General features: G+C 44.1%; 1 protein-coding gene across 4 annotated transcripts in view; it reads right to left on the reverse strand.

Moving 5' to 3' along the window:
• Positions 1-16,183, reverse strand: part of ipo11 (importin 11) — a 712,707-nt gene that overhangs the window by 623,810 nt on the left and 72,714 nt on the right. The window lies entirely within an intron of this gene.

Below are 16,183 nucleotides of genomic sequence, written 5' to 3' on the forward strand. Positions count from 1 at the left end.
GTCCTCATATTTAAGGAAGGATATGCAGGCATTGGAGGCAGTTCAAAAGAGATTCACTAGGCTGATTCCTTGGATGAAGGGGTTGACTTATCAAGAATGGTTAACCAGGTTAGGCCTTTACTCACTAGAGTTTAGAAGAATGAGGGGTGGTCTTATTGAAGCATACGAGATTCTGAGGGGGTTGACAGAGTAGGTGTTGAGAAGATGCTTCCACTAGTGGGGGAACCTCGAACTAGGGGACATAGTTACAGAATAAGGAGGCACTCATTTAAAACTAAGATGCAAAGGAATTTCTTCTCTCAAGGGCAATGAATGTCTGGAATTCTCTACCCCAGAGAGTTGTGAAGACTAGATCACTGAAAGTATTTGAAGAGGAGGTAGATAGATTTTTGAAATATCGGGGAGTTGAGGGTTATGAAGTGCTAACACGAAAGAGGAGTTGAGGCCTGGGGCAGATCAGCCATGATCTTATTGAATGGCAGGGCAGGCTTGAGGCGCCGAATAGCCTACTCCTGCTCCTGTTTCTTATCTTATGTTCCATGCCACTGGAGAAAGGGTCGAGAGTGTGCGTGAGGAAAGTCGAGCATAAAATAGTCAAGATTGGGTGTCAAGTAGAAGACCATAGATGCAGGATTAAATAGATTTAGAAAAGGGCAAGAGAAAGCTCTTCACATAAAGAGTTGAAAGAATGCAGAATTCAGCTGCAGGGTTAGTAGTTGAAGCAAACTATGTCAATGTTCAAGAATAGACTGGATATATGAGTGAAAGGAAGGGTTGAAAGGGCAGAATAAAACTATATGCTCACTTGGAGGGTAAACACCAATGTCGAGAGGTTGGATGAAACAGCCCGTTTCTGCATCATACTGAGTTCCCTTAATTTGTGCACTTCCTATATTCCGTTCACCCTGTGATAAACACTTTAATCACAGAAAATGATTCATCTTCAAGGACTAAGAACATTCTGGGAGAATGTGTTTTAAAAGACACTGTTCCTCAAAGGGTCAATTCAAGAACTCAAGATTGCTTTCCTTGGATGAGACATCCATTTACAAGAAAAGGTAATTAAACTGTTGTAAAGAAGCTGGGAACCACTTGACCCTGGTGGACTGTGTAAAAAAAGGGTCAAGAGGTCACATGGTAGTTTATGGCTCTGGAAAGAAATATCATGCCTGGAACGGTGTTTAAAAGTTGGCTTTGCTTTGAGGAGAACCACCAATTGCTTGTGAAGGAAGATCGCAATCTTTTTGCAATGCAGGACACGTCCACAACCAGAAGTGAATGTAAGATGCTTCTCAGTTGCTCAACATGCTGGAAATGAGCACCTACAGGTGTTCCTAGAGTCCACCTGAAAAGCAGTGCAAGAGTCATCGATTGTTTCGCAGATCAGCACTGAGACACCAGCCGCATAACCTGATGCCATTTCAAGGACTCCATCATCTTTCCTTTTCCCTTGAACCATTGAGTTTTAACCTTGATCAGAATTTCTCTATTTTTATTCTTTTTTTTGATATGTGAATGTTTGTTTGTGCATGCGTATATGTGTGTGTGTATGTGTGTGTGTGAGAGAGAGAGAGAGAAAGTGAGTAATTTTTTATAGATGTGCCTGTAAAATATTTTACTATTTTGTTTATTTGATTATTTAATTTCATATCTACAAAACTGAAGCACCAGACTTGTTTAGTGCAGTCACTTTAGTGACATCTTTTCTTTAAGAATCTGATGAGAGGAAATGGTACCATTTTTTGGACAAGATAATCCCAAGCACTAAGCCTGACGAGCAAAGTGATCCTTCACTAGCCTTTCAATTGACAGGGAACCACAGTGGCTTTGGTATAATAGTCTGCCAATTTTTAATTTGTGGAGACACAGATACACCTTCCATAGGTACTTAGCTTAACCGTGTGTAGTTAGCATCCAGAATAATTTGCATTTACTGGCATATGATTGTTATGAAGTCCCAATGTACTTTGCATGTAGGCAAAAAGAAAGTGGTTGGCAAACCAGAAAGAGGGAATGAGGTGGTGATGATTGAAAGGTTGGTTGCAAGGGTGAGCTTTGAGAAGACTTTCCAAGAAGAGAAAAGCGGAGAGGAATGGAATAGCAGAGGATTTGACTTGGGCCTAAGGCTTTACTTCCAACACTGGGGGTTGTTGCGACAGGATTCTGCAGTTTGACTAGCCCCACTACTCCACAGGTCGTACCATTAATTTAAAAGTTTGATTCACTCACCAAAATGGCCAGTTTCTTCACTACTGTTACCCAGAATAAAAGAGACTTTAACCAGGCTTCTTTCAATACACAACAAACTTAATAGTTTATGATAAAACCAGCCTTGTTAAATAGAAAAGCAAAGCTTATTAACATACAGTATGAAATATGCAAGTAAACTAATTACTTTATTCCTGGCTATACATAGCAGGAAAGGATTGACGGGCTGGATCCTCTCTTCTCTCATGAAAAAAGGCTGACAGGTGACCTAATGGAGGTCTTTAAATTTATGAATGGTTTTGATACTGTAGATATGGAAAGAATGTTTCCTCTTGTGGGGAACAGCATTACTGAAGGCTAATAAAAGGCAGTCACCAAGAAAGCCAAGAGGGAATTCAATAAGAAAATTATTTTTCCAAAGTGTGGAGGAGAATGTGGAACTCACTGCCACAGGAAGTGGTTGAAGCAAATACTATAGATGCATTTAAGGGTAAACTTAAATGTATCTATAGTATTTGAGGGGGAAGGGAAAAGATGGTTAAAAAAGGTAGATTTGTATGAGAAAAGATGGGCTGAGATTCAAGTGGAGTACAAATCCCTGCATGGACTGATTGGACATAATATCCTGCATCTATGCTGTATATCCTCTGCAGGTAATCCTGTGTATGAATTAAATATATAGACTTAAAAAAATTACAGTACATGCATATGCCTCCTATTGACAGTATGGTAGGTACTGAAGGAGAGCAAGTATTTTATATTGAAAAATACCAAAACCAGAAACTGCAGATATTCTCGTTGCACTAAGTACTTTTGCCTGAAAAATGGGACAATTTCACGTTAAAAGGTCATTATAATTATTCATAGCTCTTACTGCCGCAGAACAGTCGGCATTTTCTATAATCTATGCATTAATGCATGTTAATCAACTTGCCATGAACCATAGTTTCCAAGCAATACCAAATCTGCTATTCATGTGGTTTTATCATAATAAAGGAACACAATAAAACACATTTCCCTACAAAGAAAAAACCTTTATTCGGTACAGAATTGCTTGATTGTGGAAATTATCAAAGCAGTCAGAAAAGAGCAGCAGTTTTTGTAATGCGAGCACAAATTACCATAATGGGGAGCGCTCAAAAATAAACCTGTTTGACAATACAACATTCTTGTATCCTATTAGCCTTGTTTCTTTACAATGAGAACCTGTCATTTTATTTTTTATTTACGCGGATATGAGCGTTGCTGGCAAGGCCAACATTTATTGCCTATTTTGAATTCCCCACAAGGTGGTGGTGAGCTGCCTTCTAGAATTCACACAATGTTGTTAGGTTGGGTGTTCCAGGATTTTGATCCAGTAACGCTGAAAAAAAGATAGCATACTTCAACATCAGGATGGTGACTTGAGGGAACTTAGCGACAGTGACGTTTCCATACATCTGATGCCCTTGTTCTCCTAGGGGGTAGTGATCGTCAGTTTGGTAGGTATTGGCAAAGAAGCCTTGGCAAGTTACTGCTGTGCACTGAGCTCTTTCTTGATATAAAAAGTGAATCAAATTGGTTGAAGACCAGCATCTGTGGTGATGGGGACCTCAGGGGGTGGTCAAGATGGAGCATCTACTCAACATCGCTGTGTGAAGATTGTTTTAAACACTTCAGCCCTATCTTTTGCACTCACTGCCACTGCAGGTGAAAATGCATGTGAAACTGTCACCTCCTCCCATTAGTTGTCCAATTATTCATCATCAATCACAACTAGGTGTGGCAGGACCATAGAGCTTTGATCTACTTCGTTGGTTGGGGGATCACTCAACTCTATCGCATGCAACTTATGCTGTTTAACACGCATGTAGTCTTGTGTTTTCGCTTCACCAAGTTCGCACCTCATTTTTAGGTGGACTCAGATTCGGAAATCTACAGAACAGAGGCCATTCGGCCCATCGTGTACACACCAGTCAACAAAGATCTGACTACACTAATCCAATTTCTCTGCGCTTGGCCCATAGCCCTGGAGGCTATGGCAATGCAAGCGAATATCTAAATATTTCACAAGTGTTACAGGAGTTTCTGACTCAACCACCCCGTCAGGCAGAGTTCCAGACTCCCACCACCCTCTGGGTGAACAAATTTCTCCTCAAACTCCTGTCTTAGCCTTCTACCTCTTACCTTAAATCTATGCCCCCTGGTTATTGACCCTCCTACTAATGGAAAAATTGCCTTCCTGTCCACCCTATCTATGCCCCTCAATCTTATGCACCTCTATCAGGTCGCCTCTCAACCTTCGTTGCTCCAAGGAAAACAACCCCAGCCTATCCAACCTTTCCTCATAGCTCAGACCCTCCAGCCCAGGCAGCATCCTGGTAAATCTCCTCTGCACCCTCCCCAGTGCAATCACATCCATCCTATAATGTGGTGACCAGAACTGCACACAGTACTCCAGTTGCGGCCTAAACAGCGTATTATACAGTTCCAGCATAACCTCCCAGCTCTTGTATTCTACGCTTCAGCTAATAAAAGCAGGTGTCCCATATGTCTTCTTAACCACCTTATCTACCTGCCATGCCAACTTCATCTATGGATATACACACCAAGGTCCCTCTGATCTTCAGTGCTTTCCAGGGTCCTACCATTCATAGTGTAATCCTTTGCCTTGTTGGCCCTCCCCAAGTGCATTACTTCACACTTATCAGGGTTGAATTCCATTTGCCATTGCTCTGTCCACTTGGACAGAACACTGATATCCTCCTACATTTTACAGATATCCTACTCATTACCATCCTACCAATTTTCGTGTCATCCACAAACTTCTTGACCATACCCCCTACATTTAAATCCAAATAATTTATGTGCACCACAAAGAGGTGGGGCCCCAGCACCAAGCCCAGTGGAACCCCACTGGAAACAGACTTCCAGTCACAGAAACATCCCTCAACCATCACCCCTCTGCTTCCTGCCTCTCAGCCAATTTTGGATTCAACGTGCCACTTTGTCTTGGATCCCATGGGCTCTTACTTTCTTGACGAGTCTGCCATGAGGGACCTATAAAAAGCCTTGCTAAAGTCCATCAAATGCATTACCCTCATCAACACTCCTGGTTACCCACTCAAAAAATTCAATCAAATTTATCAAACACGATCTTCCCTTAACAAATCCATTCTGACTATCCCTGATTAATCCTTGTCTCTCCAAGTGCAGATATATTCTGCTCCTCAGAATTCTTTCAAGTAACTTCCCCACCACCGAGGTAATTTCCTGGTCTATTCCTTCCTGCCTTAAATAATGGGACAACGGTAGCAGTCCTTCAGTCCTCTGGCACCTCACCTGTGGCTAGAGGGGATTTGAAAATTACCGCCAAGAGTCCATAATATTCTCTTCCCTTGCCTCCTTCAACAGCCTAGGATACATTTCATCTGGGTCTGCGGATTTATCCACTTTTAAGGCTGCTAAACCTGCTAGTACCTCCTCTCTATGTTAATTTCCTCCAATATTTCAGTCCTCCATCCTGATGTCTATGTCGTCCTTTTCCATTGTGAAGACCAACACAAAGTATTCAATGAGGGCTGTATCCACGTCTTCCAGTTTCACACACAGGTTACCTCTATGGTCCCTAATTGGCCCTACTCTTTCCCTAGTAATTCTCTTGCTCTTTATATATTTAAAAAACTACTTTGGGTTTTCCTTTATTCTACCCACCAATGCTTTCTTGTGCACTCTCTTAGCTTTCCTAATTTCCTTTTTAATGTCCCCTCTGCACTTTTTATACTTCTCTAACGACTCTGCCATATTAAGCTCTCGGTATCTGCCATAAGCTTCTCTTTTTTTCTTAATCCTAACATTTATGTCCCGACATCTAGGGTTCTCCAGACTTGGGTTCCCCCCCCACTTTTTTTTATCTATACGGGAACATATTTGCCCTGTACTCTCACTATTTCCCTCCTTGAATGCCTCCCACTGCTCTGACACAGTTTTTTCTACAAGTAGCTGCTCCCAGCCCACTTGGGCCAAATCGTATCTCATCTTAGTAAAATTAGCCTTTTTCCAGTTTAGAATTTTTATTCCCAGCCCAACCTTATCCTTTTGCATAACTATCCTAAATATAACAGAGTTATGGTCACTATCTCCAAAACGCTCCCCTACTGATACGCCTTCCACCTGCCCGGGCTCAGTTCGAATATTAGGTCCAGAACTGCCCCCCTTCCTTGTTGGCCTTTCCACATACTGAGAACAAAAGTTCTCCTGGATGCAACTTAAGAATTTTGCTCCTTCCCTACCTTGCACACAAACTATCCCAGTTAATATTTGCGTAGTTAAAATCCCCTACTATTACTGCCCTATTATTCTTACACTTCTCTGAAATTTGATTACATATTTGATCCTCTATCTTTCCCTGACTGTTTGGAGGCCTGTAGTACACAACCAACAGCGTGTTTGCCCCTTCTGTATTTTTTATTTCTACCCATATGGCTTCATTTGATGATTCTTTCAAGATATCATCCCTCCTCCCTGTTATAATTGATCAATATTGCAAACCCCCCTCCTCTTCTTCCCACTCTCTATCTCGTCTGAATACCCTAAACCAGGAATGTTGAGCTGCCAATCCAGCCCCTTCTTTTAGTCAAGTCTCGGTCATACATGCTTATCTGTGCCCTCAGCTTGTCTGTCTTATTCTTCAGGCTCCTTGCATTAAAATATTTTCCATTTAGCCTTGCTAAACTCACGCCTTTCTTATATAGCCTATGTTTCCTCTGCCTTCCAGGACTCACTCACTAACGTTTTAGCTTCTAATTCCATCTCAGTTTCTCTCACCTCTGAAATACTTTTCAGGATCCCATCCCCCTGGCAATTTAGTTTAAATCCATCCCAACAGCATTGGCAAACCTCCCCGTGAGGGCGTTGGTCCCGTTTCTGTTCAGATATAACCAGTCCAATTTGTACAGGTTCCACCTCCCCCAGAAACGGTCCCAATGCCCCAGAAATCTAAAGCCCTCCCTCCTGCACCATCTCTCCAGCCACACATTAATCTGCTCTATCCTTTTGTTCCTATACTCACTACTGCGTGGCACTGGGAGTAATCCGGAGATAACTACCCTTGAAGACCTACTTTTCAATTTCCTACCTAACTCACTAAAGTTTGCTTGCAAGACCTCATTTATCTGTCTTCCTATGTCATTGGTCCCAGCTGTTCGCTGTCCCACTTCAGAATGTCCTGCAGCCGTTCCATGACATCCTTGACCCTGGCACCCAGGAGGCAATATACCATCCTGGAGTCACGTCTACAGCCGCAGAAGAGTCTGTCTACTCCCCTCCCTAATGAATCCCCGACCACTATTGCCCTTCCACACTTCTTCCTCCCGCTCTGAGCAGCTGGACCACCCACAGTTCCATAGCCTTTGCTCTGGTTGGCCTCCACAGAGGAACCGTCACTCTCTCGTTTTCCAAGGCTGCAAAATGGTTTGCAAGCGAGATGCACTCGGGGGATTCCCTCACTACCTCCCTTTCTTCTGTCTGTCGGTCACCCATTCCCTCTCTGCTTGCAACTCCTTAAGTTACGGGGTGACCACATCCTGAAAGGTGCTAACCACAAACCTCTCAGCCTCATGAATGCACCGTAGTGGCTCAGTTGCCACTCAAGCTCCAAAACCTGGACCTCAAGTTGCTCCAGTCGGAGGCAGCTCCTGCACACATGATCTTCCAGACCACCAGAAGCATCTAGGATTTCCCACATAGCGCATGGATATGCAAGTCACAGGACTGAGCTCCCCAGACATATCTTAAGTAGAATGTTGACCATTGCTTTTATTTTACCCTTACTTACTCCTACTTCAGTTTAGACTAGATGCTAGATCCTCCAAATAGACTAGATTCCTCTAGGTGCTGCTGCCTATCTCAGGGTCCTCTTGCATTTTCCTCTTGGTGCTGACTGCCTATCCCAGGTTCCTCCTCTCACTCTAGGTGCTGCTGACTGCCTGTCCCAGGGTCCTCCTCTCACACTCTCACACAGAGGCTGTAATATGCAGGTCCTGATGAATCGAGTAATTCTATCAGTCTTTGATGTGATGTTTGGTTTGAGCTTCCTCTCTGCAAAACCTCTTCTAATATCCCGCTCTCTGTGGCTCCTGCCACCAGGTATGCCTGGTGCTACTCCTGGCATAATCTCGTCAGCAAACCAGGGTTGATTCCCTGGCTTGATTGCAATGGTAGAGTGAGGGAAATGCCAGGCCATGAGGTTCCAGATTGTGGTTGATTACAATTCTGATGTTGATGGCTTACAGCACCTCATAGATGCCCAGTTCTGCACTGGTAGGTCTGTTATGAATTGATCCATTTAGCATAGTGTCAGTGCCACACAGCATGGTAGATGGTGTCCTCAGTATGAAGACAAGACTTCCTCTCCACAAGGACTTGCACAGTGGTCACTCCTACTAATACTGTCATGAACATATGCACCTGCGTCAGGTATATTTGGTGAGGACAAGGTATCTGCCTGTGTTGTCAGCACTTACAAGACTGACCTGGAAGCTACGTCCTTCAGGACTTGGTCAGCTTGGTCATTTGGTGGCATATCAGCCACTGTTGGTGATGCATACTGAAGTTCACTCATCCAGAGTACATTCCATCCTTGCTATCCTCTGTGCTTCTTTCAAATGGTGTTCAACATGGAAGATTATTGATTCATCAGATTTGGGGGATTGGGGGAGTGCTGGTGGCGACATGTACTCAGCAGCAGCAGGTTTCCTTACCCATATTTGATCTGGTGCCATCAAACAGAGGGGTTCAGAGTCAACTGTAAGGACTGCTAAGACCACTCCCTCCCAACTGTATATCACAGTGCCACATCTAGCTCAGCAACCTGATTCAGAATGCGAGAATCAAAGCAGCCCTGATGTTAAAGCACAACTCAAGGTAAAATAACTTGATATCCCAATATGTCAGCTTTCATCGTCATATAGATTATTTGTTTAATGCATCGCTCCAGGATAAGCAGTCTTTCATTTAATGGCAAAATGCTTCCAATTACATACAAATTACTTAGCACACAGTGCATTACTTCTCAGACATGTTGAATTAGACAGCAGCCAAATCTGCAATAATCACATTCCAGGAGATCACGAGGTGAATAAATCAGGGTTTGTGGGGTGCTGGTTAAGGGAAGAATGTTGGCCAGAATGAAGGATTCTGCGCTTTTCAATTACCATGACTGAATCTATTGACCTGAATAAGCAGACAAGACCTCTGTTTAATTTCTTAAATGAAGGAGAAATTGTCACAGGTTAGATTCCCAACCGCTTCTTCTGTTTGGGTGCAAGGTTAATCAACTCTGAACCTGGCTGTTTGCTACAGCATAATTTTACCAGAGATCAGAGGTCTAAATTTGTTTTACACTGAATCGTTCTCTTTCTTATCTATCAAGTACAAAACCAACAACATCCAGACGTCAGCAAGCACTCCTTTCAGAGAACTTAGCAAAGATCTTAGGAAATTAAGTTACCACAACTTTAGCACACTTATTATCTGTTTATCATAGTACAGCCCCTGCCAGTTAGAGTGCACGCGTTCATGTGAATATGATTTGCGCAATATGTGCTGTCAGCGTAAGCTACCAGCACACCATTTTGATGTGGTTGAACACAGGTTCATAACTAATAATTTAATACAGGAAAGCAGGTGAATAGATGTGCAGCTCCCCCTAAAGGTTTATAAATAAAAATGAGACCACACTTGTCGAGAGTAGTACTCAGGTGAATTGATCTCCATTAATATGCTGAAACTGGGTGCCAGAAGCTCCCTAAGAATTGCTCATGCTAAATCACCTTTCTCTCCCTCCTTTTGGAAGTGTGCCACATGCAAAGCAGCTATATTCCATGATAACTCAATTGAAGATCAAGTTCTTGAACTGTTACCCAGCTTACTGTGGTTATTTTATGCCAAGATATAAGTGAGATTCGACTATTACTCAACTACACAAATTTTGTCTTTGCTTTACACCTTCTTCATATTTGAATTCAAATCGTCATCAAGTTTTAGCCTCTTCCAATTGAACCCCTGATATTGGTCAATATTTTACATACAAAAATGAACACAAATTACCTAAGGACACATGACTTAAGAGCAGGAATAGGCCACTGGGCCCTTCGAGCCTGCTCCGCCATTCAATAAGAACATGGTTGATCCGGTTACAGTCTCAACGCCACTTACTCGCCTGCATTCCCCCACCCCCCACCCCCCACCCCCGAATCAAATCAATGACCTACTCGCCACTGCTTTCTGGGGAAGAGAATTCCACAAACAACTCAGAGAAAATAACTCTCATCTCCGTCTTAAAAGGGAGGCTTCTTATTCTTAAAGTGTGTCGCCTAGTTCGAATTTAACCCTCAAGAGAAAGCATCCTCCCAGTATCCACCCTATCATGTCCTCTCAAGATTTTGTACGTTTCAATAAGATCACCTTTCATTCTTCTAAACTCAAATGGGTACAATCTCAACCTGTTCAACCTTTTTTCATAAGATAAGCCCTTCATCCCAGGAATGAGTCGAGTGAATCTTCTCTGAACTGCTTCTAACACAATTATGTCCTTCTATCAAATAGAGACACCAAAACTGTACACAGTACTCCATGTGTGGTCTCACCAAGGCCCTGTACAGCTGCAGTAAAACTGGACTACTTTTATATTCCATTCCGCTTGCAATAAAAGCCAACATTCCATTTGCCTTCCTAATCACTTGTTATACCTGCGGGTTCAAGTACAAGGACATCCAGATCCCTTTGTACCGAGTTCTGCATTCTCTCTCCATTTTAGTATATTGCATTCTTATTCTTCCTGCCAAAATGGGCAAGTTCACATTTTCCCACATTATATGCCATCTGCCAAATTTTTGCCCATTCACTTAACCTACCTATTCAATTTGCTGACTCTACCTCTTCTTGACAACTTACTTTCCTATCTATCTCTGTCATCAGAAAATTTAGCAACCATACATTTGGCCCCTCCATCCAAGTCATTGATATAGATTGTAAATAGCTGAGACCCCAGCACCGATTCCGGTGGCATTCCACTAGTTGCAGCTTGTCAACTAGAAAATGATCTACTTTTGGATATTCTATTTCCTGTAAACTAACGAATTCTCAACCCATACAAATATGCTACACCCCTACACCATGTGATCTTATCTTGTGTAGTAACTTTGATGTGGCACCATATAAAATACCTTTTAAAATTCCAAGTGGACCACACTACAGATTCCCCTTTATCTACCTTGTTACTTCAAAAAATTCTAATAAATTAGTTAAACATGATTTCCCTTTCACAAAACCACATTAGCTCCACCCAGCTCCATCATTATTTTCTAAATATCTTGCTAAAATGCCTTTCCATCATCATGGACTCTAGCAATTTCCCCTTGACAGGAGTGAGGCTAACTGGCCTATAGTTTCCTGCTTTCTGTCTCCCTTCTTTCTTGAATAAAGGTGTTACATTTTCCATTTCCAAATCCTCTGGGACCCTTCCAGAATCTAAAGATTTAGAAAGATTATAACCATTGCATCTACTATCTCTGCAGGCACTTCTTTTAAGACCCTCAGATGCAGGCCATTTGGTCCTGGGGACTTGTCAGCCTTTAGGTCTAATAGTTTTCCCAGCACTTTTTACTTGAGATGGTGACAGTTTTAAATTCCTCCCTCTGTTACAAATATCTAGTTCAAGGTTCATGATAACATTTTAGAGGTAATTTTTAGCTCTGGGAAGATTAAAGTTTAACTCTAGTGTTTTCCATTTTTGCAGTCTCTGGCTTTAGCTGCTGGTGCACCCTTACGTTTGTACACTCTGTCCCTTCCTGCCAAACTCTGGTGATCATTACACAAATTGCTACCCTGATCTTTTACTCATTGTTTCCCTTTGATTTACCACATCCCCTCTCATATCATCCCTCCTTCCCCCACACCCTCCCATTTAGCTTACAGCCCTCTCTACCATCCTAGTTATAAGACTCGCCAGAACACTGGTCCCAGCACGGTTCAGGTGAAGGCCATCCCAACGGTACAGCTCCCATTTACTCCAGTGCTCCATGAATCAAAATCTATTTCTCCCACACCAGTCTGTAAGCCATGCATTCGTCTCTCTAATCTTATTTACTTTACGCCAATTTGCTTGTGGCTCAGGTAATTATCCAGAGATTACCACCTTTGAGGTTTTGCTTTTTAATTTAGTCCCTATTCCCTACGCAGAACCTCTTTCCTAGTCCTATCAACACATTTGCTACCTCCATGGACCATGACGCCTGGATCCTCCCTCTCCCATTCATGCTCCTCTCCAGCCCTGACCAGTGTCCCAAACTTTGGCAACGGGCAGGCAACAGTCTTCTGGGCTCATGCGCTTGGCTGCAGAGATCCCTCTGACCATACTACTACCATTACATTTCTATTTGTTCTCCCCACTTGAATGGCTTCCTGTACCATGGTGCCATGGTCAGATCGCTCATCCAACTTCCAGGTCCCAATCTGCAAAAACCACAAACCTGTTGAACAATTGCAAGGGCTGAGGCTCCTCCGCTTCCACTTTCTCAATCTCCTTACCTGCCTCACTTGCAGTCACACTCTATGCCAGGCCACGGACCAAATCAGACAGCCTTATCCTAAGGGTATGACTGCCTCTGAAGCAATGTGCCCAGGTAACCTTCCCCCTCCCTGGTGCGTTGTGTTGTCTGTAGCTCAGTCTCCAGCTCAATAACTCAGCCTAAGCTTCTCAAGCCACAGGCACTTGCTGAAGAAGTGGTTGCCTTGGATCACACTGGCATCCACCAGCTCCCACATACTGCAGCCACAACTCATGCCTGCTCTGCCATCTTTATTATGTGTTAATTTATTTTTCTTAATTAATAAATCCTACTACACCTAATAAGCTTCACTACTGTTAGGAAACCTTCCTACTACTAATAAAACTTTACCATTATTAAGACACTACCAGAGTTTTGAAAGATAAACAACAATACTCACCAACCAATCACTGACCTGTTTCCCTGTGAGGCCACGGGGCTTTTCTCAGAACGCAGTCAGTCCGTAAACTGACCCCCCCCCCACCCTCCACCACCATCCCACCCTGCATTATGGACTTTCTTTCTCTCTCTCTCTCTCTCTCTCTCTCTCTGGCTTCTGCGCTGCATTATGGACTCTCTCTTCCCTGGCCTCTGCGTTGCTTTGCGGGCTCTCTCTCTCTCCAGACTCCGCGCTGCTTTACGGGCTCTCTCTCTCTCTGTCTGTCTTCTGCACTGCTTTGCAGGATCTCTTGCTCTCTGACCTCCACGCTGCTTTGCAGGCTCTCTTTCCGACCTTCATGCTGTTTTGCGGGTTCGCTCTCTCCGACTTCCGCACTGCTTAGCGGACTCCCTCTCCGACTTCCACACTGCTTCACGGGCTCCCTCTCCGACTTCCACACTGCTTCACGGGCTCCCTCTCCGACTTCCACACTGCTTCACGGGCTCCCTCTCCGACTTCCACACTGCTTAGCGGGCTCCCTCTCTGACTTCCACACTGCTTAGCGGGCTCACTTTCTCTCCACCACGCTGCTTTGCGGGCTCTCTCTCTCCAACCTCCGCGCTGCTTTGCGGGCTCTCTCCCTCTCTCCAACCTCTGCTCTGCTGTACAGGTTCTCTCTCCAGCCTCCACGCTGCTTTGCGGGCTCTCTCTCTGACCTCCATACTGCTTTACGGGCTCTCTCTCTCTCTGACCTATGCGCTTTGTGGGTTCTCTCTCTCTCTCCCATCTCCCACCGCCCCCACATTCCCCGCCCCAAACTCCGCACTACCTCAGGGGCTCTCTCTCAGCAGCCTTTGATTCATTAGTATGTAATGAGTAGAAAAAAAAAGGATGACATGCATTTATATAGCACTTTTCATAACTTCAGGACTTGCAAAGCACTTTACAGCCACTGAAGTACTTTTAAAGCTGTCACTGTTGCAATGCAGAAAATGCTGCAACCAATTTCCTCACAGCAAACTCCCACAGAGTTTGAGATAATGACCAAGTAACCTGTTTGAATGATTCTCATTGACAAATAAATATAGTCCAGGACACCAGGGTAAACTCCCTTACTCTTTGAAATAGTGTCATGGGATCTTTAACATCAGGTCAGAAGCGGGATTGCACAATGTTCAGCACCATTCACGGCTCCCAATACTGAAGCAGTCCGTGCCCATATGCAGCAAGACCTAGGCAACATTCCAGCTTGGGCTTACAAGTGGCAAATAAGATGCATGCCACACAAGTGCCAGGCAATGACTATAACCAGCAAGAGAGAATCTAACCATCTCACCTTGACATTGAATGGCATTACCATCACTGGATCTCCCAATATCAACATCCTAGCCGGGGGGAGGGGGGGGTTTTTTTTTTTTACCATTGACCAGAAACTAAACGAGACCAACCATATAAGTACTGTGGCTACAAAAGTAGGTCAGAGGTTGAGAATTCTGTGGAGAGTAACACACTCCTTGATTCCCCAAAGCCAATCCATCATCTACAAGACACAAGTCAGGGGTGTGATGTAATACTCTCCACTTGCCTGGATGAGTGCAGATCCAAAAACGCACAAGAAGCTCGACACCATGCAACACAAAGCAGCCCCTTTGATTGGCACCCCATCAACCACCTTCAACATGTGCTCCCTCCACCACCGACACAAAGTGGCAGCAGTGCGTATAATCTACAAGATGCACTGCAGAAACACACCAAGGCTGCTTGGACATCACCTTCCAAACTCTGGACCTCTACCACCCTAGAAGGACAAAGGCAGCAGATGCATGGGAACACCACCACCTGCATTTCCCCTCCAAGCCATAGGCCATCCTAACTTGGAACTATATCGCCGTTCCTTCACTGTTGCTTGGTCAAAATCCTGGAACTCCCTTCCTAACAGCGCTGTGGGTGTGCCTTTATTTTCATCCATTCAAGGGATGTGGGCTTAACTGGCTGGGCCAGCATTTATTGTCCATTCCTAGTTGCCCTTGAGAAGGTGGTGGTGAGCCGCTTCTCTTTGAACCTCTGCAGTCCATGTGATATAGGCACACCCACAATGCTGTTAGAAAGGGAGTTCCAGGATTTTGACCCAGTGACAGTGAAAGATCAGCGATATATTTCCAAGTCAGGATGGTGAGTGATTTGGAGGGAAACTTCCACTGGTGGTGTTCCTATCTATCTGCTGCCCTTGTCCTTCTAGATGGTAGTGGTCATGGGTTTGGAGGGTGCTGTCTAAGGAGCTTGGTGAATTCCTGCAGTGCGTCTTGTAGATGGCACACACTGCTGCTACTGTGCGTCAGTAGTGGAATGAGTGAATGTTTGTGGATGTGTTGCCAATCAAGTGGGCTTTGTCCTGGACTGGAGTATTCCATCACACTCCTGACTTGTGCCTTGTAGATGGTGAACAGACTTTGTTTGTTTGGGGGGGGGGGTGTCAGGAGATGAGTTACTCATCACAGGATTCATTGTCTCTGACCTGCTCTTGTAGCCACAGTATTTATATGGCTAGTCCAGTTCCGTTTCTGGTCAATGGTAACCACCCCCCAGGCTGTTGATAGTGAGGGATTCAGTGACGGTAATGCCATTGAACATCAAGGGTGATTGGTTTCTCTCTTGTTGAAAATGGTCATTGCCTGGCACTTATGTGGCACGAATATTACTTGCCACTTGTCAGCCCAAGCCTGGATATTGTCCAGGTCCTGCTGCATTTGGACATGGGCTACTTCTGTGTCTGAGGAGTCACGAATGGTGAACATTGTGCAATCATCAATGAACATCCCCACTTCTGACCTTATGATGGAAGGAAGGTCATTGATGAAATAGCTGAAGATGGTTGGGCGGAGGACACTACCCTGAGGAACTCCTGCTGTGATGTCCTGGAGCTGAGATGGCTGACCTCCAACAACCACACTCATCTTCCTTTGTGCTAGGTATGACTCCAAACAGTGGAGACTTTTCCCACCAATTC

This window comes from Cetorhinus maximus, chromosome 1, assembly GCF_964194155.1.
Source record: "Cetorhinus maximus chromosome 1, sCetMax3.hap1.1, whole genome shotgun sequence".
Taxonomy (NCBI): domain Eukaryota; kingdom Metazoa; phylum Chordata; class Chondrichthyes; order Lamniformes; family Cetorhinidae; genus Cetorhinus; species Cetorhinus maximus.